The sequence below is a fragment of the Trachypithecus francoisi genome, unplaced genomic scaffold (genome assembly GCF_009764315.1).
Source record: "Trachypithecus francoisi isolate TF-2019V2 unplaced genomic scaffold, Tfra_2.0 Contig01554, whole genome shotgun sequence".
In the NCBI taxonomy this organism is placed as follows: Eukaryota; Metazoa; Chordata; class Mammalia; order Primates; family Cercopithecidae; genus Trachypithecus; species Trachypithecus francoisi.
In genome coordinates this window covers 3,865,630-3,883,676 of record NW_022681439.1, presented here as the reverse complement: position 1 = coordinate 3,883,676, position 18,047 = coordinate 3,865,630, and the positions used below count along the sequence as shown (strand labels likewise).

General features: G+C 48.5%; 1 protein-coding gene across 1 annotated transcript in view; it reads right to left on the bottom strand.

Moving 5' to 3' along the window:
• The window catches only part of GATA4 (GATA binding protein 4), an 84,476-nt gene extending 66,735 nt beyond the window's left edge, over nucleotides 1-17,741 (bottom strand). Inside the window, exon 1 of the mRNA XM_033177110.1 lies at nucleotides 17,628-17,741. The gene's annotated coding sequence lies outside the window, so the exon portion shown is untranslated. The remainder of the gene's footprint in view (nucleotides 1-17,627) is intronic.
• Between the last annotated feature and the right edge of the window lie 306 nt (nucleotides 17,742-18,047).

Here is an 18,047-nt window from a genome sequence, read left to right as displayed (position 1 = left end):
TCCTAGGAAAAAAGCAGACAGTTTGGCTTCCATGATCTTTTCTGTCCCTCACCCTGGGAGAGCTTGCTAATTAAGCAGCAGAGGAACCAAAAGGTGGCAAGGGAAAGAAGTGATGAGAGCTGGTGGCAGGACAATGTTCTGCAGGGAGAAAAGAAAGGGATCCCTGAGGGTCATGCCTGCTCTGACCTTACAGAGGAAGGCCTTGAGTGAACCAGGCAATGGTTCAATGGGGCAATGCTGGGAGCCTCAGTCTCCCTCTTATGAAATGAGATTGAACAACTAATCTGTGAGTTCTTTCAGCCTACATGCCCTCTGATCCAGAATTACTCGAATTCCCTCACAAGAGCTACCATTCACAGAGCAAACATTTATTGAATGTTTATCATGTGCCAGGCACCATGCAAACTTGTAGATACACAGATGAACACAAGTTTCTACCTGCAAACCAGAGAGCAAAAGCGTCCTGCAGACAGGAGCAGGAGTGAATGCTGGCACAGACACCAGCAGGAAGGGGACCCACTGTGCCTCCTTGGGGAAAAAGGCAGGTGGGAGATGACCTAAATGAATTCAAGGAACACTTTGCTTTTAATGGAGACGTGTTTCTCCCTCTCTTTTACCTAATACTCTTTCTGGACCTCACCACACACACACACACACACACAGAGAGGGTGTGGCCTGAGTTGGGGGACAGAATGCCTGCGGACTCTGTGTTGTTCATGCACTGACACCCACACCCATAACCCATGACTTCGTCCTTTTCACACATTCGATGCCAAACATGCATATTGATCCTGGACCTGCGGAGTGCCCATTTGGAGGGCACAAGGGCTGGGAGTGGGGGTAGGACAAGAGATGCAGGCCCTAGTCTAGTTTCCATCACCACCTCCTGGTGTGGCCTCAGGCACGCCAGCCGCCCACTCTGGCCCTCGGTCTCCTTATCTGTGAAATGCACTGGTTGTGCTGAATCAGTCCTTTCTCTCTCTCTCTGTCTCTCGCTCGCTCTCGCTCTGTGTGTGTGTGTGTGTGTGTGTGTGTGTGTGTGTGGTGAATCAATCCTCTTTTCTCTCTCTCTTCTTCCTCCCTTTCTCTCTTTCTCCACAGAGTCTGGCTCTGTCACCAGGCTGGAGTGCAGGGGTGCGATCTCAGCTCACTGCAGCGTCTACCTCCCCAGGCTCAGGAGATCCTCTCACCTCAGCCTCCCCAGTAGGACCACAGGCACGCGCCACCACGCCTGGCTAATTTTATGTTTTTGTAGAGATGGGGTTTCGCCTGCTGTCCAGGCTAGTCTCAAACTGCTGGGCTCAAGCGATCCTGCGGCCTCGGCCTCACTCAGTGCTGGGATTACAAGCGTGCGGCACCGCGCCCGCTGGCAGAATCATTTCTTAGCTTCCTTACAGCTCTTTAGGAACAAATGATCACAGCATCGTTAACAGACGTTGGGATTAAGAGATGGAATAAAGCCACGTATGTGTTGCCGGGTAGAACAACGCTGCCTGCAATCCACACGAGGGTGTTAGGCCCAGCCCCGGGTGAACGCGGGCCCCGCCCATTCCACGCAGAGGCCCCGCAGGCGCTCGCCGGAGCCTCGGAGCGGCCGGGGGTGCCGCGGGGTGATGGATGGCCGCGGGGCGGGCGCCTGGCAGGCCTTATTGATGAGGTGCGCGCTGACGGCCGCCGCGGAACCCCGGGCGGCTGGAGGCGAGCGCGAGGCGGCTGGCGGCGCAGACTCGGCGGCGCTCGGGGTCAGCCCTCGGCCGGCCGCCCCCGCCTCTGCCCGGCCTGGCGCCCGCTGCGCCGGCCCCGCTTCCTCCCCTCGGCAGCCTCGCTTCCCGCCCCCGCCCGTCCGCGCCTTGCGTGGGTCCCGGCCCCGGCTCTCCCTCCCAGTCTCCCGGCGCGGCAGCCCCGCACCCCGCACCCCGCACCCACCCGCGGCGGAGGCAGGCGGAGGCGCAGGGGCCGCGCGCCCACCCGGGTCGGTCCCCGCCCCTGCACAGGGGCCACGTCCTCCCAGGCGGAGCCGCCGCGGCCAGAAGGATCGGATTCAATCTAGATCGGCAAGAGCAAAGTTTCAGGGGAATTGCTCACGCTGTGCACGGAGGAGAAAATTCAGGACACTGGTCAATATTCTATTAGGGTTCATTCGAATTATATAGTGATAGATAAGATAGAGAAATCAACGGAAACACACCTGCCTATAAAGACGGCGAGGTCTTGCGTGAATTTTTTGGTACTTTTCGAATGTTCTCATGGAGCAAGTGTTCTTTTATAACAGCACACACTGTCATTGCTGTGCTTGAAAAGGTGTGACGGAGCTTGGCTCATTCTCCACCCCTGCGCTCAGTTTCCCCCAGTTCCACCTTCCTCCCTCTGGTTATTGCCTCGTTTTTCTTCCCTTGCCTTTGGGGAAGGAGGAGCGAGGCCGCTGGGCGGTTACCTGAGCCCGACAGGCTGGAGAACAAGTGGGCCGAGCTCCTGCCTGCCTCTTCTACGGAAAGCCCCCACGGCCACCTCTGTTAGTGGCACTAAGGTGAGGGTCATGAACAGATCCCCTGCGAAGCAGTCTCCGTGAATGAGAATTAAAGGAGAAAGTCAACACTGGAAACAACGTGGAGCATTTATGGTCTGAAGTGGTTTTTGATTTGTTTTTTTTCTTCCCTGTATGAGTTGAGAGCTAGCCCTGGACTGGGAAGTCCTAATTTCTTCCTTAGATGTGCCCTAAGAACTGGGAAACAGGTAGCCTCTTCTTTGGGGTGCCATAGAAAGAGGAGGGATGGACCCCAGGTTGCTGTGGCCTGAGTGTCATTGTAGAGCGAAGCTTAAGCCTGGAAGATCTGGGTCTGGTTGAGGCTGGAGGGAGCTCCTTGGTCTGGGAGTCCGGATTCCTGGGTTCTCATCCCACCACTGCCACCAGAGGAGTGCCATGCCCACAGGAAAGTCATTTAACTTTCTAAGCCTTAGTTTTCTGTCCGTAAAATGAAGAGACTACTAAACTGTCTCCTAGGTTCCTTCCTGTCCCAACATTTTGTGACTTTAAGCTCCCGAAATCCAGCATGGACAACATGGAGAAACCCCATCTCTAATAAAAATACAAAAACATAGCGGGGTGTGGTGGCACATGCCCATAGTCCCACCTACCAGGGTGACTGAGGTGGGAAGATCACCTGAGCCTGGGAGGTCGAGGCTGCAGGGAGCAGTGATGGCACCTCAGCACTCTGGCCTGGGCAACAGAATGAGGCCTTATCTCTTAGGGTGGGAACACCGGACCCTAAGTCTGAATTCAATCTTAGCCATTCATAACGAATATGTTCAGTGAGGAACTAAAAATGGGAGGCCCATTTGAATATGCAAAATAAAAGGTTTGGTTTGCAGGTGAAAACTGGGATCCATTTACTAGGCAAACATTTATTGAGTAACACTGGGCATTGCTATATGCCAGACACAGTGCCAAGTATGCTGCATAGATTGATTAACCACACAGTCACTTATCCACACAATCACTCTATTTCCTCCGTTTTACAGATGAAGAAACTAAGGCACAAACTAATAAGTAACTTGCCCCGCTTAATAGGTGGTGGAGCCAAGACTTAAATTCAAGTAGGTTGACTGCAGAACTCAAAAACTGCTCCTCGGGGCAAGGCAATGGCACTGTGCTGGGTATCTTCTTACATAACTTTTTTTTTCTTTTCTTTCTTTTCTTTTTTTTTTTTTATTAAAGAGAGAGAGACAGGGTGTTTCTCTTTCGCCCAGGTTGGAGTGCAGTAGTGCGATCATAGTTCACTGGAACCTCGAATTCCTGGGCTCAAGCGATCATCCCACTTCGGCCTGCGGCGTAGTGAGGAGTACAGGTGCACACCACCAGACCTGGCTATTTTGTTTGTTTGTTTGTTTGTAAAGACAGGGTCTCGCTATATTGACCAAGCTGGTCCGGAATTCCTGGCTGGAGTGACCCTCCCACTGCCTTCTTGCTTAGCCTCCCGAAGTGCTGGGATTACAGGTCTGAGCTAGAGCCACCACACCAGGCCAGCCCCCTCCCCCCGCTTTTTTTTTTTTTTTAACTTCCATCCTTATTCCAGAATCAGTCTCTTTCCTCTTCTGTTTTTACAGCCTTTATCATGTTGTATTTTAGTTTAATCTCTCTACACATCTGCCTCTGTATATACCTCTTTCCCCAAAACTTTAATCTCCTTGAAGGCAGAAATCTTACATTTGACATCTTTGTATTTTCCAGTTTCTAATTATAGTAGATTTTTTTTTAAGTTTGCTGAATTGTATTTTAAAAAGTGGAGTTTCCACTTTGTCCTAATACAGTGTAAATCCCCATCCTTGATGACTAAAGATGTGGTATCATGGCTGTGGCTGAGACGCGGGTGCCATGGTCTCTTCCACTGTGTGCAAACACAGAAGCTCACATGCAGAAGATGCCATGTGGTACCTCATCAGCACCTTCGTCCTCCATTGGTGGGTGATTATGGCCCCAGGTACCTTTGGCCCATTTATCAGTCCTGAGACAGCCTCTCTCTGACACTGATGTGGAGCCCTGGAGTTGCAAGGGACTTCAAGGATTCTGGTCCAATTCACTCATTTTGCAGAAGAGGCAGTTAGTACCCAGAAAGAGATACAGAGCCCTTTAGAGTCACACACCTATTTAGCGGCACAACCATGACAAGGTTCCCTGGCACCCTGGTCATACTCTGTTCTTCCATTTCAACATGCTACTATAGGAATTGATATCTCCCCTCTATACATTGACTCCCAAGGCCAAACTTCCCTCACCCTGTTGCAATCACTAGGGTGAGAAGATCAGAGATAAGGCAGCCCTGGGCTCTGGGGCAGAGCCTAGAAATCAGGCAACCTGGTTAGAGCTGCTGCCCACGCCCTTTGCAGGGCACTGGAAACAGTGACGTTGGCCCAGTCAAGGGTAGGGGCGGGTGAGGGCTTGAGGATGAGGTAAAGGGAGATCATAGACATTCAAAGCCACAGTTATTCCATGCCCTACTTAGACTGGGGATAAACGAAGCCAAAATGGGCACCAGGCACATATTGCATCTCTAGACTGAATATCTTCCTAATGGTCTTGTGGACTCAGCCTTCAAAATAAAGAAAAGAAGGTAGTCAAGTGTATGTGGGGCATAATGGGTGGATCCTTGTTCTGATTCTCATTGTTTATTGGGGGTGATCTAATGTCCTGGGTGCCTGAAACAGGCCCGGTGCATGCTGCTGTTCTGGGTAATCATCAGTGATATACACATTCACCTGTAATTTCACACAAATTATGTGGTCACTCTATGTATAAGTCATTTGAATTTGCTGAGCCTCGGTTTCCCAATATCCCAAGTAAAGGATTTTGAGTAAACCCCATGAGTAAATGTCTTCCCATTTATTTTTACACTGGAAAATGCTTCAGTTTTATGGATGCAGAGCCCAGAAATAAGTAGTTACTGGCCTGAAGAAACAGGCCTCATCCCTGGGGAGGGACAGTGAATTGACCCACGGGAGGTTCCAGAAGGTGTCTTGCAGCTTCTTGTCTGGGCAACTAAGAGCAAAGTCACTTTTTTGATTTGTCGCTGCTTTGTTATTGACATTGAATTTTGGGTCTCAGGTCCATCACTGGAAGGCGACTGGGAGCAATAAAAATATAAGGTAAGCCAATGTTTCTAAATAACACATGAGAATTCATTAGTGCTCACCTCCCAAATAAATCATCAGTTGATTTTATTCATTTTCTGCAGACATTACAAATATTATAACTGCTATTGCCCCCATTGGTCCCTCATCCATCTCTCCACCAGTTTGTGCTTCAGGGGATTTGGGGATTAGGTTCTTAATTGGGGCCATCAATTCTTTGTCTTATTTTTTGCCTATGAGTTTTCCTAACCCTCTTCTCATGATAAAGATATGTTACTGGGGAGAAGGTTGAGGCAAGGCCATCTCCTCAATGTGTTCCTAGCTATGGCTCCCCTAGTCACACCAGGCAATCTTCACATTCCCTCCTGTCCCCATGCACACACTCCCCCTGACACCCACTGGCTCTGGGCATCATATAACGTCCCCACACAGAGATTTATAGGGTTGAGATTCAAGTGTGTGTGTGTGTGTGTGCGTGCACGCATGCACACATGTGTGCTTTATTTTGTCACCTCATTAGGTTTAAAAATTTCTTGATGGCTGGAATATCATTTAATAATTCTATAATCTCCTACACTGGTCTGCACAGAGTAGGTACCCAATACATACTCAAAAGAATGAATTAATGATTGAATATGTCTGAAGGTCAAATATAGAGCTCTGTATAAGAAATGTGCCTATTTGTGAAATGCAAAAAGTTTTCCCAAATATTATTCTTTTTCATATTTCAGGAGACCTCAGGCATAGACGCATTATAAACATATAGCTTTGAAAATCAATTTGTTTTTTCACTGTTTTGATCTCATGTGTGTGGGGGGCTCTTGAACTGCTATTTGCTTCACTTTATAACTTGCACCTTGGAGAGGTTGGATGATAAATGAGAGATGAATAATTCCTTATTGCTACTTATCTGCCGAATCTATAAACTGGTGTCAGCATTTACTCAGTTGGGTTTAAGCTGTGCCTGGTATACTTATTAACCCGCTTAAAATAAGCCATAAAAATGGGCTTGGTAGAAGGTAATTTTAACTAATTTTAAAAAATGACATTGGTCTAGCCGGGCGAGGTGGCGGGCGCCTGTAGTCCCAGCTACTGGGGAGGCTGAGGCAGGTGAATGGCGTGAACCCAGGAGGCGGAGCTTGCAGTAAGTGGAGATCCGGCCACTGTACCCCAGCCTGGGCGACAGAGCGAGACTCTGTCTCAAAAAAAAAAAAAAAAAATGACATTGGTCATTTTTCCACAAACTCATGGAGTGACCTTTGGCAAATCACTTCACCTCATTGGGCCACACCTTCAAAATGAAACGGGTGCATGGCCTGATCAGCTCTAGGAGCCTTGTAGCTGTGTTGCTTTTTGATTTTTGGATAAGTTAGGGATCCCAATAAAACTTGTCAGAGCCATTATATATCAGCTCATGTAGACAATCTCCTGTATCCTTGGCTTTTCTCTGGAGGGTGAGGGAGGCAGCACTTGGTAGTTAGAGCAAGGCATTTTGAGTTTAATTCTGTTACTTATTAGTACTGTGACCTTTGGCTTTACAACATCTCTGAGTCTCACTTTTCTCATCTATAAAAAGGGGGAAATGCTCTAATAATACACCAATTACCCTAGAGAGTTGCTGTGAGGTTCAAATGTGACATATGTGACAGCACTTTGATAAACCACAGCTATTATTTATTGCCCCCAACTCACAGATGAGGGCATAGAGCAGTTTGATTCAGCAGTTTGTAGCAGGGCCAAGAGGAAGATTGCTTGACCTCCCTCATTCTATTTTGATTACAGGTGGAAATTATTACAAAATTGTACAAAGATGGAGCACCTAGGAGACTTCTCTGGGAGGGGGGTTGGTCTATGGATGCCTAAAAAAACCTGTGCCTGAGGAGCCATTTCTGGGAATGCTAAATGGTACAGTGATAAGAAAAACAGTCAACAACACACTGACCCACCCACCCCAGAATGCGTAGCTAGCAGAGAATGAAGCATTTTTCAAAAGCAAGGGAAATCTGTTCCCTCCCAGCGGTGCCCTCCTTGCCTCTCACACCCCTTACTTTGGGAGGCATCCTCTCCACATCAAGAACACTACTCAGGCTTTGGAGTTGATCCCTTTCCTAGAAAAGGGGCAGATAAAACAACTGTGGTTGACGATTTTTTTTTTTTTTTGGAGACGGATTCTCACTCTGTCGCCCAGGCTGGAGTGCAATGGCGCAATCTTGGCTCACTGCAACCTCCGCCTCCTGAGTAGCTGAGATTACAGGCGTGCACCACCATGCCCAAGTAATTTTTGTATTTTTAGTAGAGACAGGGTTTCACCGTGTTGGTCAGGTTGGTCTTGAACTCCTGACCTCGTGATCTGACTGCCTCGGCCTCCCAAAGTTCTGGGATTAGAGGCTTGAGCTACTGCCCCCAGCCTGAGGATTTTGTTTGTAGAGAATTAAGTCAACAAAGGTGTCTGGAACTCACCCCTGCAAGAATCATCCCTCAAGAATGTTCCTACCACGATGCCTGTGCAGTGCAGGGGGCTGGAAAATTACATGAAGATGACTACGGTGCCTGTCTGAACCCTGCTTGCCTTGTAGATGAAGAAGGGGAGAGATGAGCTTAGGAGGAGCTGGATCCAGTCTTCAGAAAATTCTGTGGTTTGCAAAAATTCTATTCATACTCCATTATCAACAACCACCCACCCACCCAAGCAACAAAGGCCAACCTCAAATTTTTTTTTGAAATGTAGGACTTAGAGAAAGAAAATACCATTATTAAGTGGTATTTTAAGTTTATATTTCATACTATATTCAGAATGCAATTTATTTGCTAAATATTTATTTGCTAATTAATAAAAGTGAATTTGATCTTTATATTGATGTTACTTTTATCTTCTATTGACTGGGATGTGCTACATTAAGATTAAAAAAAAAGAAAAGACCCAGTACAAGATCTTTTGAAGGTCTCCTAAGTTTATGGTGGAACCTAATTTCTACTTCCTTTTGTGACCACTCTCACCCAGCCCCATCCCGCGCCCTGCTTGTAAAGCGGGAGGGAGGAAGGCATCTGTTACTTGTTCCTCTGCAAGCGCAAACTATTTCAGTTTCAAAACCCGCACCTGACATTTGTTAAGAGCTGTCTTGTGATTCATTCGGTCTGCAGTCCAGTCCTTCGCTTTGGCTCTCTTGCCTTCACACGGCCTTCCTTTGTGAACACCTGGCTTCTTGGCCACCACCAAAGGTCTGACTTTCCTCCCCACCAAGTCTCCTCCTTTTCTCCCTCCCTGAGGTCTGAATAATCAGCTTCTATTTGCAGCGCCCCCCCTCACCACCCTGCACCTGGCCTCACATCCCACCACATCCTCCTGCCAGAAAAGGGAGTCGTGGAAGAGGGAAAAGTTACAAGAATGTAGACGATTGTTTTCAATTTCAGAAACACTCAAGGTTGCAAGTGAAATTCTGAGACAATTTGGACCTGAAAACATTTTCTAAATGGGGAGGGGAATCTCTTCCTTGTGGAAAAGTGACTCCTACCAACTGTGAACATCTCTAGCCTGAAATCAGGAGTTCAGGGCTGTTCTTGGAGTTTTGAGTCCACTGAGTTTTGGGGACCCTAAAACTGAATCCTCTGGAACAAATGCTTTGCTATGAAAACGCAACAGTCATAACATCATAGGAAGCCTGATGAAGGCTGACATGTCTTGGATCTGGCCTGTCTTCTTCACCTCTCTCAAAATATTTCTTTATTCTACTTTCAAATAAACACGAGTTTGTCTAGTCCATTTGGAAATACAGAAAAATATAACAGGGATAACCAAATCCATCCTTAGCCACATTAGGCAGAAAGAATTGGAAACATTAGTCTTCTCTCTTCTCTTTCTCAATTGTGATAGAAGTGTTTCACAATCTACTTTTTATTTCTTAAGAATCGAGACTTTTCATGTCATTGAATATCTTAAGAAAACATAATTTAATGATCATGTAATGGATTTAGTACAGTTTATGTAAGTAAACTCTTATTGTTTAGAGTTTAGGTTATTATCTGGTTTTCACCTCAATAAATAATGTTTGTTGCATCCTTGTCAAATCATAAATTTTGCTAAGTAAAGCATCTTGTAAACCTGTGATTATTCCCTGAGGGTAAATTTCTATTACCAGAAAAAATGGGTCAAAGAATATGACCACTTTTTGGGGTTTGAATGTCTATTGCCAAATTGCCTTTCAGAAACGTTGCACTCAGAATTTTCACAACCACCAGCAGCAGTCAATTTTGGACAAGCTAAATAAACAAATATATTTATCAATATGTCAGGTAAATTTCTACCTCTTATTAGATGTATTTAATTACTGAAGCGTTTTGAAGTAATAGGTAAAGAAGCAAAACACACAAAGCCAAACAAAAACAAGGAGAACATTAGTGTCTAACTGAACATATGATTATCTCAGGGATTAGGGCAGTCTGTCTGTCCTCTAAGGTTTATAAGGATTTTAAAATATAAGAAACTGAAACACAGAAATGTTAAGTAATTTGACCAAGAAAACCAGTGAGTGGTGGAGATGGAATTCAAATCACATCATTCTAACACCGGAGTCTAAACTCTTACACTGACCTAGGGACAATGTACATTTAGGATCTCATCAAATCTAAAAAGGTTCCAGAGCATTCTTTGTAATGAGTTTATGGTTCAGAAATTGCCTTTTGTGAGCACAGATTATAAGGAGAAATTTTGTCTTTGAAAAAGATGTCATCTTCAACTTTTGAGAAGCACATTCCTGCACCTTATTTTTAGACTATGCTAGAAATAGAAGTGAAATAACGTGCTCAAGGTCACCCAGCTTGTAGGTGTTTGTGTGGGAACTAGAATCTAGAATCCAGGCTCTGGCAATTCTTTGGCTACTGCCTATGGTGTTTTCTCTCACCTTGCAGCAAATACCCACCACAGCAACAGAGGAAGGCTGGCTTGACTAAGGCCCACAGTGTCTTCAAGTTACAGGGCTTTAGTGTTGAGCAACTCAGGGATCTCCATCACCAGGGCAAAGCTGATGGGAGCCGTGGCACAGCCTGGGTGGAGGCCAGCCAGTTATGGTTGAGGACATGGGTTGCCCTTGGGCAGGGGAACGCTTACTCTTGGTGCATAAATCCGGAGACCTGGGAGTCACAGCAGCATGAAGGGCTCAGCAGTCCAAGTTTAGGCGTGGGTAAACTAAACCCGTTTTCTCCCAGGGAAATTCTTTCCCGTTTGCCGGGCCACTTTCAAAGGGGAAGCCCACCCGGGAGCTGTAGTTTCCTGAGCTGGCAGAGAGTACAGGTAGGGGCCCCGCCCGGGCATTGTGGGGAGGGATTCCTGCACTGAATGGAAGGCTGGACTAGATAACCCCTGGGGCCCTTCCAATGCCAAACATCTCCAATTTGTGTGTCTTGGGGCAAACAAGTGAGCAGTTGCGGGACTGAAATAGTTGATTTAGCGTCCCGCCCCAGTCACCGGCTTTAGTCCTCATCTTGGGCAAATAATTTAACCTGTCAGTACAAGACATAGTGCCTAGCGCAGAGGAAAGCTTGGTAAATGTTTGCTGAATGAATGAATGAAAGAATGGGCGGATGGATTTAGTCTCCCTAGTCTCAAGGAATACTGGTGAAGGTTGGAATCGAACCGCGCCCCTCGATGGGTGAGTTTGAATGAGACAATGTAAAGCACATTGAACTTCTTAAAACAAAAAAAAGATCCCTCCAACCCAAAGGCCTTCTGCTACTTCCTAACAGTCACAATGGGTAGAATTACCATTTGCCGGCATCAGCAAGCATAATACGCAGTGGTGAGTTTTGATTTCGCACTGAAGTCTGTTTGATTAATCCCCCTGCCACCTACGGGGCAGACCTGCGCCTCCCAGGGCCGGGTGGAGCACGCCAGCCCCGTCCCTCCGGCCTCCCCCGCCCCGATAAAAGCTGAGGTCTAATGGATTGTTCTTGCTGCTGTCCAGATTAGATAGCGAGCCCCTCCATTATCTTTGCTGGAGCAAACCGCAGGGGCCACCACACCAAGAGCTTTCCAAGGCAATCCGGCGGGAAGGTTGGGAAAACCTAGGGGGTAAGAGAGACCAGAGAGCTGTCGAGAAACCCCCGCGCACCGAGGCTGTTTCCACCTCAAGGCTCTTCCCAGAACTTTTTCTGAATCCAAGGTCTTGTCCCCACACCCACAGCATTTAACAAAGCAGGTCCCCGGTGTGGAAACTAGCTACTACCTACTGAATTCTAACTACTACCTACTGAGTAGTTCTAAGAGGGTAACTGTTAGACTCTGTGTCAACCTTTGAGAAGTGAGGACGATTTGACCACACCCCCTCCCCACCTCGCCACGACCCAGAGGTGTTTTGCACAAACGGGGTCTACTGCATCTGACCAGTAGGATGGTAACTTTTCTAATGTTTGTTGTTCTGCAATTAGCAGAGGAGACACAGCTGACTTTCACTCCTTCCTTCTGAATTTCTCATGGTCAAGTTTTTACCTATTAGTAATTTTGTTCTTCAAGAAAAGTTTTGTTAGAATTTTTTATAAGAGTTAAAGCTTTAAGTTTCTTGAAGGGGAAAAAAACTTCTTAAGAGCAAAATCTTGTCTCTGTTTTGTTGAAAATGAAAAGCATCTACTATCTATTAGCACTATTCAGTGAAATAAAATTCTCATGTGTGATCTAACAACAAATTCTACATAAAACAAATAATAAGCACTCAAAATCATTATTTATCTACAAGGAAAGACTAATTGTTCTATCATTATTATGCTAGAACTACTGTGATCTAACAGAAAGCAAATCAAATCTTAGCTAGTGAACAAGGAAAAGTTATCTATTTCTACCATATCAGTTTCCTGTTCAATCTTCAGAGTTAGTGGAAAGCCACAAATAAACGATGTAGCAGGAGAAGCCATCTGACACCGTTTTAAAAGATTCTACATTTAAGAAATTCTGCATTGTTTTTGAGTGACTCAACCTTGTCAGACACCACCTAGTGCTTGGAAAATTATTTATAATGTGCCATTAGTTAGAGGTAAAAATTTTAGAAATTTCTTAAAGGCAAATAAAATAGCTACTGTGCAGTTTAATATCCAGAAATTAAAATAATTCGAAGACAAGAAGCCTTTTGAGTCATCAAACAAAACATCTTTATCGAGTAATTTCTGTATGCAAACATCAGAATGAATAAAAACGAATTTATTGCGGGGGGCAAGGACCTCGGGTTGGGGTGGGAAAAGACCCAGCCAGACGCGGACCAAATCCGAAAGCGCAGAGTATGCCTGGGAAAAACTGCAGTTCCTAAATCAGCCGTGTCTGCCCACGGCCAAGAACAGCGGGAACGAAGAAGGCAGGCAAGGAGAAAAGAAGAACGAATGCTACGGACAAAGGACAAAGTAAGCGGGGAGGATTTTGATGAAGCAAGAAAAGGAAACGTTGCAACGGAATTAAGGAAAAAGAGAGAAATGAAGAGAGGGGATGAAAAAAGGCTAGGGGAAGAGAAGAAACGTTAGCAAGACAATAGCAAACCAATAAAGAAAATTGTTAAGAACAGCGGGTGGGGTGGATGAGGGAGAAATTACATCTCAGTATCTAAAGAAACAACAGCAGCCGTTCCCAAGAGGGACCGACCTCATCGGCCCCCGCGAGTGCCGCACGCGGCCCCGGGTTCGGGCATCTGCGCCGGGACCCGGCCCCGGATTTGGGCGTCTGCGCGGGGATCAGTTACGGCCCCCGAGTCGAGCCACGCGTGGTCCTGGAAGGGTCTGCCAGGAGCTTTTGTGAAACCCAGGGCGACGAGTGCTGGAGATTCGTCGGGTTAGGGAGCAGGTCGAGGAGCGGTGAAGACAGAGCTCTTTGCCGGAACCGCAGCGTGCAGAGGCCTGGAAACGCAGCGGCTCCCAGACAAACCCCGAGTCCCCAGTCCTCGAGAAATAGCTGCCTCCAGATCCCGCGCGGGCCAGGGCCTGTGACTAACACCCGAAGGTTCTTCGAACAGAACGGAGCTGGCGATTTCCTGGGCTCGGTTTTCGGGACCACGACCCCTGCGAGCCTGGGGTGCCACCCATGCCCCTCAATGTCCCTCCAAACCCGGCCAGAGGAAGAAGGCCTGAGATCTGCGCTTTGCAGACTGGGGTATGGGATTGCGGGGTACCGGGTCTCCCCGCAGGGTGATATTGAGATACCGGCCGCCTAACCTGGGGACACAGTGGCCATTTTGATGAAACACTGACTGTGATCCTCGGCCTCTCTAGGGGTCTCACGCAGAGTCGCAACTGAGAAGAAATGGGTCGGGGCTTCGCTATAGGTCTCGCTGCTGAGAGCGTGGGGACAGCGGCGTCGGGGCGAGCCGGGGGAGGGTGAGTGAGCCCCTGGCATCCGGAGACGAGTGCGCAGAAGCCGGGCCCCCCTCGCCGCCCCAGGTATCCCCGCGCAGCGGGGAGGATGCCGCGCTCCCCAGGTGGGGTCTCTGGAGCAAAGGGCAACCAGAGACACGTTTCCAGAAGCTCCAGGCCTGGCCAGAGGTCACGCCACCGCCCGCGGCTCGGACCCTGCTGGGCATGGCCTGGGCTTCCTGGCCCACCAGCCTGCGACCCCGGAGGACGTGGGCGTGACGCCCGTCCAAGGTGACCCGACCCAGGGGGCGCCCGATGGGTCGAAATGCATCCAAAGCAGTCCGGCCTCGGCCTTGCCAGGAACGGAGAGGAGAAGAGAGGGAGCTCCTTGGCCTCGTGGGCCAAGGGCGGGAAAGTCGCAATGAATCCGGGGGCCAGGTTAGTCCCTTGCAAAGATCCGCGGGCTCCAGGGCGCGTGGTCGCGCCTCTCCGCGAGCATCTCCCCAGCCTCGTGCTGCTGAAGGAGCCCGCTCCACCGGCACCGCCTCGTCTCCCACCTGCCCACTCAGGCCTTGCACGAAAGATGGAGCCCGGGGTCGGGACATTCGGGAGGTTAAGCGGCCCCAGAGCGGCCTAGGAGGGAGCGGCGTCATTTTCCGGCGCGCGTTAGGTTTTCCCCGCGGGCTGCGCGCTCTGGTTGGGAACCTCCCTTGGGAAGACCTGCGGCGGGAAGTCCTTTAGCCACCGGTCGAAGCCCCCGGCAGGAGACCCCAGCGACGTGACTTTGAGCCGATTAACTTGTCCCAATCTTTCTTCTCATCATGCAGGGAGTGGGAGAAACAAAACCCCAATGCAGAAAGAGTTTGTAAACTATTCGGCGACACACAACAGGGACTAAAATTCATGGCCAATGAACAATACTGTTACCCTCCTCCTCATTTTCCCCACTTAGGGACACTTCTCTGCCTCTTGGTGGTGTCCCTGAGGCTTCTGCGTTTCCATTATTCGGGGGTCTCCATCACCCTCCAGACCCCAGCCTCGCCCCTGTAAAAATGTCACTTTCCGTTCGCTTTTCCAAACTCAGTGCAGGGCTAGGACAGTTTGCCCAGGACCGGCCCACTCAGGGCTCGCCGGGATACTTGTAAGGCCGCGGGTGCTTGGCTGTCCTGGGGTCAGGCAGTTGAGGGGCCCAGGCCGAGCGCCCAGCTCCTCTCCCCGGCTGCGCGCCCCGCAAGCGGACCAGGGCTTGGACCCCAGCAGTCCTGGTTCCTTTTCATTCTGCCGCCAGCCTGAGCGGGCTCCACTCTCCTCCCCTCCCGGCCCTCGGCCGGAGCCTGACGCCGCCTAGTTTATTGACCTTAGATCGGCTTCGGGACTTTATCAGACCCGGCTGGGGCGTCCCGCGGCGAATGCCCTCCACCTCCAGTCGTGCGGCGCGAGCCCCCTTTAAGCTTCTAGAAACATCCCCTTCCTCCCCCATCCCCAAGTCTGAGAACCTGCAGAAAAATTGCCCGAATTCGCGCAACCGTGGAGATCCGAGGCAGGGCCTTCAGGGCCACGGACATTCTCCTGTGTCACACTTTTATCTAGATAATTCAGGGGAAAGTGCCCCCCCCAATTATTCGGATAATTGCCTAGAATCTCCACTTCGTGCAGTGTTTAGACAATTGGAGATTGATGACTTGAATTTAACCCTAAAACCTCTCCTCTCCTCTGCTCCAAGCTCTAAAATATCTCTGAACTTTACACACGCAAACTCTAATTTTCTGTCCTATAAATCACTTGGCAAATATAACAAGACATTAGAAAGCTATTTGAAATTGATATTTTATTAGGCTTGAGACTAGAACAGGGAGAAAGAGTAATTTATAAACACTTCCTCAATACTAAGCACACAAAATTGTCTTTAAGGCTCTCCTCCAATCGAACTTGTGAATGCAAAATCACTTTCAGAGACAAATTCTTAGAAGAAAAAGGAAATCTGTGGCAATGATTATGTCACTAAAAATGAACTCTGTAAAAAGAAGTTCATAAAGTGAGACTTTCACGTATCCTTTACTCTAGATTGATTTATCAAAATGAGACCAGCAGAAACAAAACATTTCTTAGTACTACAAATACTACAACTACTGCTACTACTACTTAAAAAGCCAATCCAATTTTATGATGATAAATCACAGGATTCTAGCAACCTTACATAAGAACGGCTTTCCCTCAACTCAGATTGGCCCGTCCCTGCTTTTCCCAGCTAAAACCCTTTCAATTTCCCTTATTTTTGGACAGCGTACAGAAGAGCAGGAATATCAGCCCTGGGAAAACATTAGCAAGGGTAAGCAAGCCAGAGAGTTGGGCAGGGGAAAGATAAGCAACGCAGATGAGTGTAAGTTTTGTGAGAGCTTTTCAATTCACCCCCTGGAAGCCGGCGGGGCTGCTGGAGATGGAAAGATAGTCAAAGGGAACAATTTTCTGTTCTCTGCCTCGCAAAGCTAATATTTGTAGTAGGTACACCAGGACTGAGAGGCTTTGCCCTCAATCCTACCCAATTCCAGAAGAGCCCTTGCTGGGTCCTCCTGAGGCTACAGAGTGAACAAATGCCACTGTCTGCTTTCAACCTGCGAGCATGTGGAGGAGGCACAGGAAACCTGGTAGGTTTCAAACTCTCAGAGCCTTGATTATGACACTGACCGGTGCCTTCTCAAAGCTGCACTCCTTCTCAAAGCTGCCACTCCTATTTATTATTATTATTATTATTATTTTGACTCAGTCCTTTTCTCAGCTACAAATAAGATTCAAGACTCATTTGTCCAGACTTTGGCTTTATAGGAAGCAGAGGTAAGTTGGACTTGTATGCAAAAGAGTACAACCAAAAGCTCTGCAAAGCATGCAGTGGACCTGGGGAAGAAAAATACAATCCCTGTGGTCCACCTGCAAGATCCACCCCCACCCCTCTTTCCCATCATAGGTCTGGCTCCAGAATAAACGAAAATTAAACCCTGCACCAAACCTGGCGGACCCTTGATCTGCGAATAGGCAAAGAAAAGTATCCCAGCCTGAGGGCTCTGAGACCTAGCTACTAACTAATGAAACCAGCCGACGGGAAACAGCGTGGAGACTTTCTGACCCCAAAAGCAAACTAGGCTGGCTCTGACATGGGCCAGGAAGGGTTTGCCTGAACTTTCCAAGTGCTTTCTTGAGAGGACACCATGACTGCGGGGGACCCCAGGGCATTTGGGTGTGCTCGGTGAGGCAGGGGCCAGATGGTCCTGGCATACCTGGGCAGATCCATTTCATTTCTGGTGTGTATGTATTGATTTAGGTGTTGCCTGAGAGAACAGCCACCCCTCTCCTTTCCCAGTTGTGGGAATGGGAAGCTGAATCAGGAAATAGAGAAACTAAAAGGCCACGTAATTGTAAGAAGGAGGGACCCAGAAAGACAGTGGGACGGAAGCCTGGCATCTGCGGCCGGGCCTCATCCTTCCTTCCTGTCCCGCAAAGGCCTCAAAGCCTCTACCCAGCCTCCGCCTCGCCCCACGCTGGGGAAGCCTTGCCTTCCCCTCCCCCACCTCCCTCTCCCCACAGCTGGAGATTGTGGTGAGCAAGGAGAGCTCCCCAAGCCTTCCATTCCCCATCATCCCAGCCTCCCCCGGCAGAGGGGTCACCGAAAGGGCCAGGAGGGGACTCACCCGCGGTGGGAGCGGCGTCCCTGCGGCTGCTCAAGGCCTGGTGTGAGGCAAAGTCTGCCCAGGGAATCCAGGCTGTTCTGAGCCGGGTGGGAGGGAGACGTTGTGAGCTGTCTCCCAGCTCCCTCTGAGCTCCCAGCTTCCTTCTCAGAATTAGATAACAGGAAAAATAGATAAGAGAAGTGGTTCATTAATTCAGCAAGCCATTTTTTTTTTTTTTTTTTTTTGGTGTGTGTGTGTAAAAGTGGAAGGAAATTCTGCTAGGGAATGAAGTTCTGGCTGGACAGTTTTAAAAAAGTCAATGTTCACAAGGTTCCAGAGATGATTCTGGAAGGTCACTCAGAAGGACCCGAGGAATCGCCGTTCATAGGGAGAAATGCTCAGTTCACTGTATGTGCTTCCTGCACCCCAAGACTCCTCTAA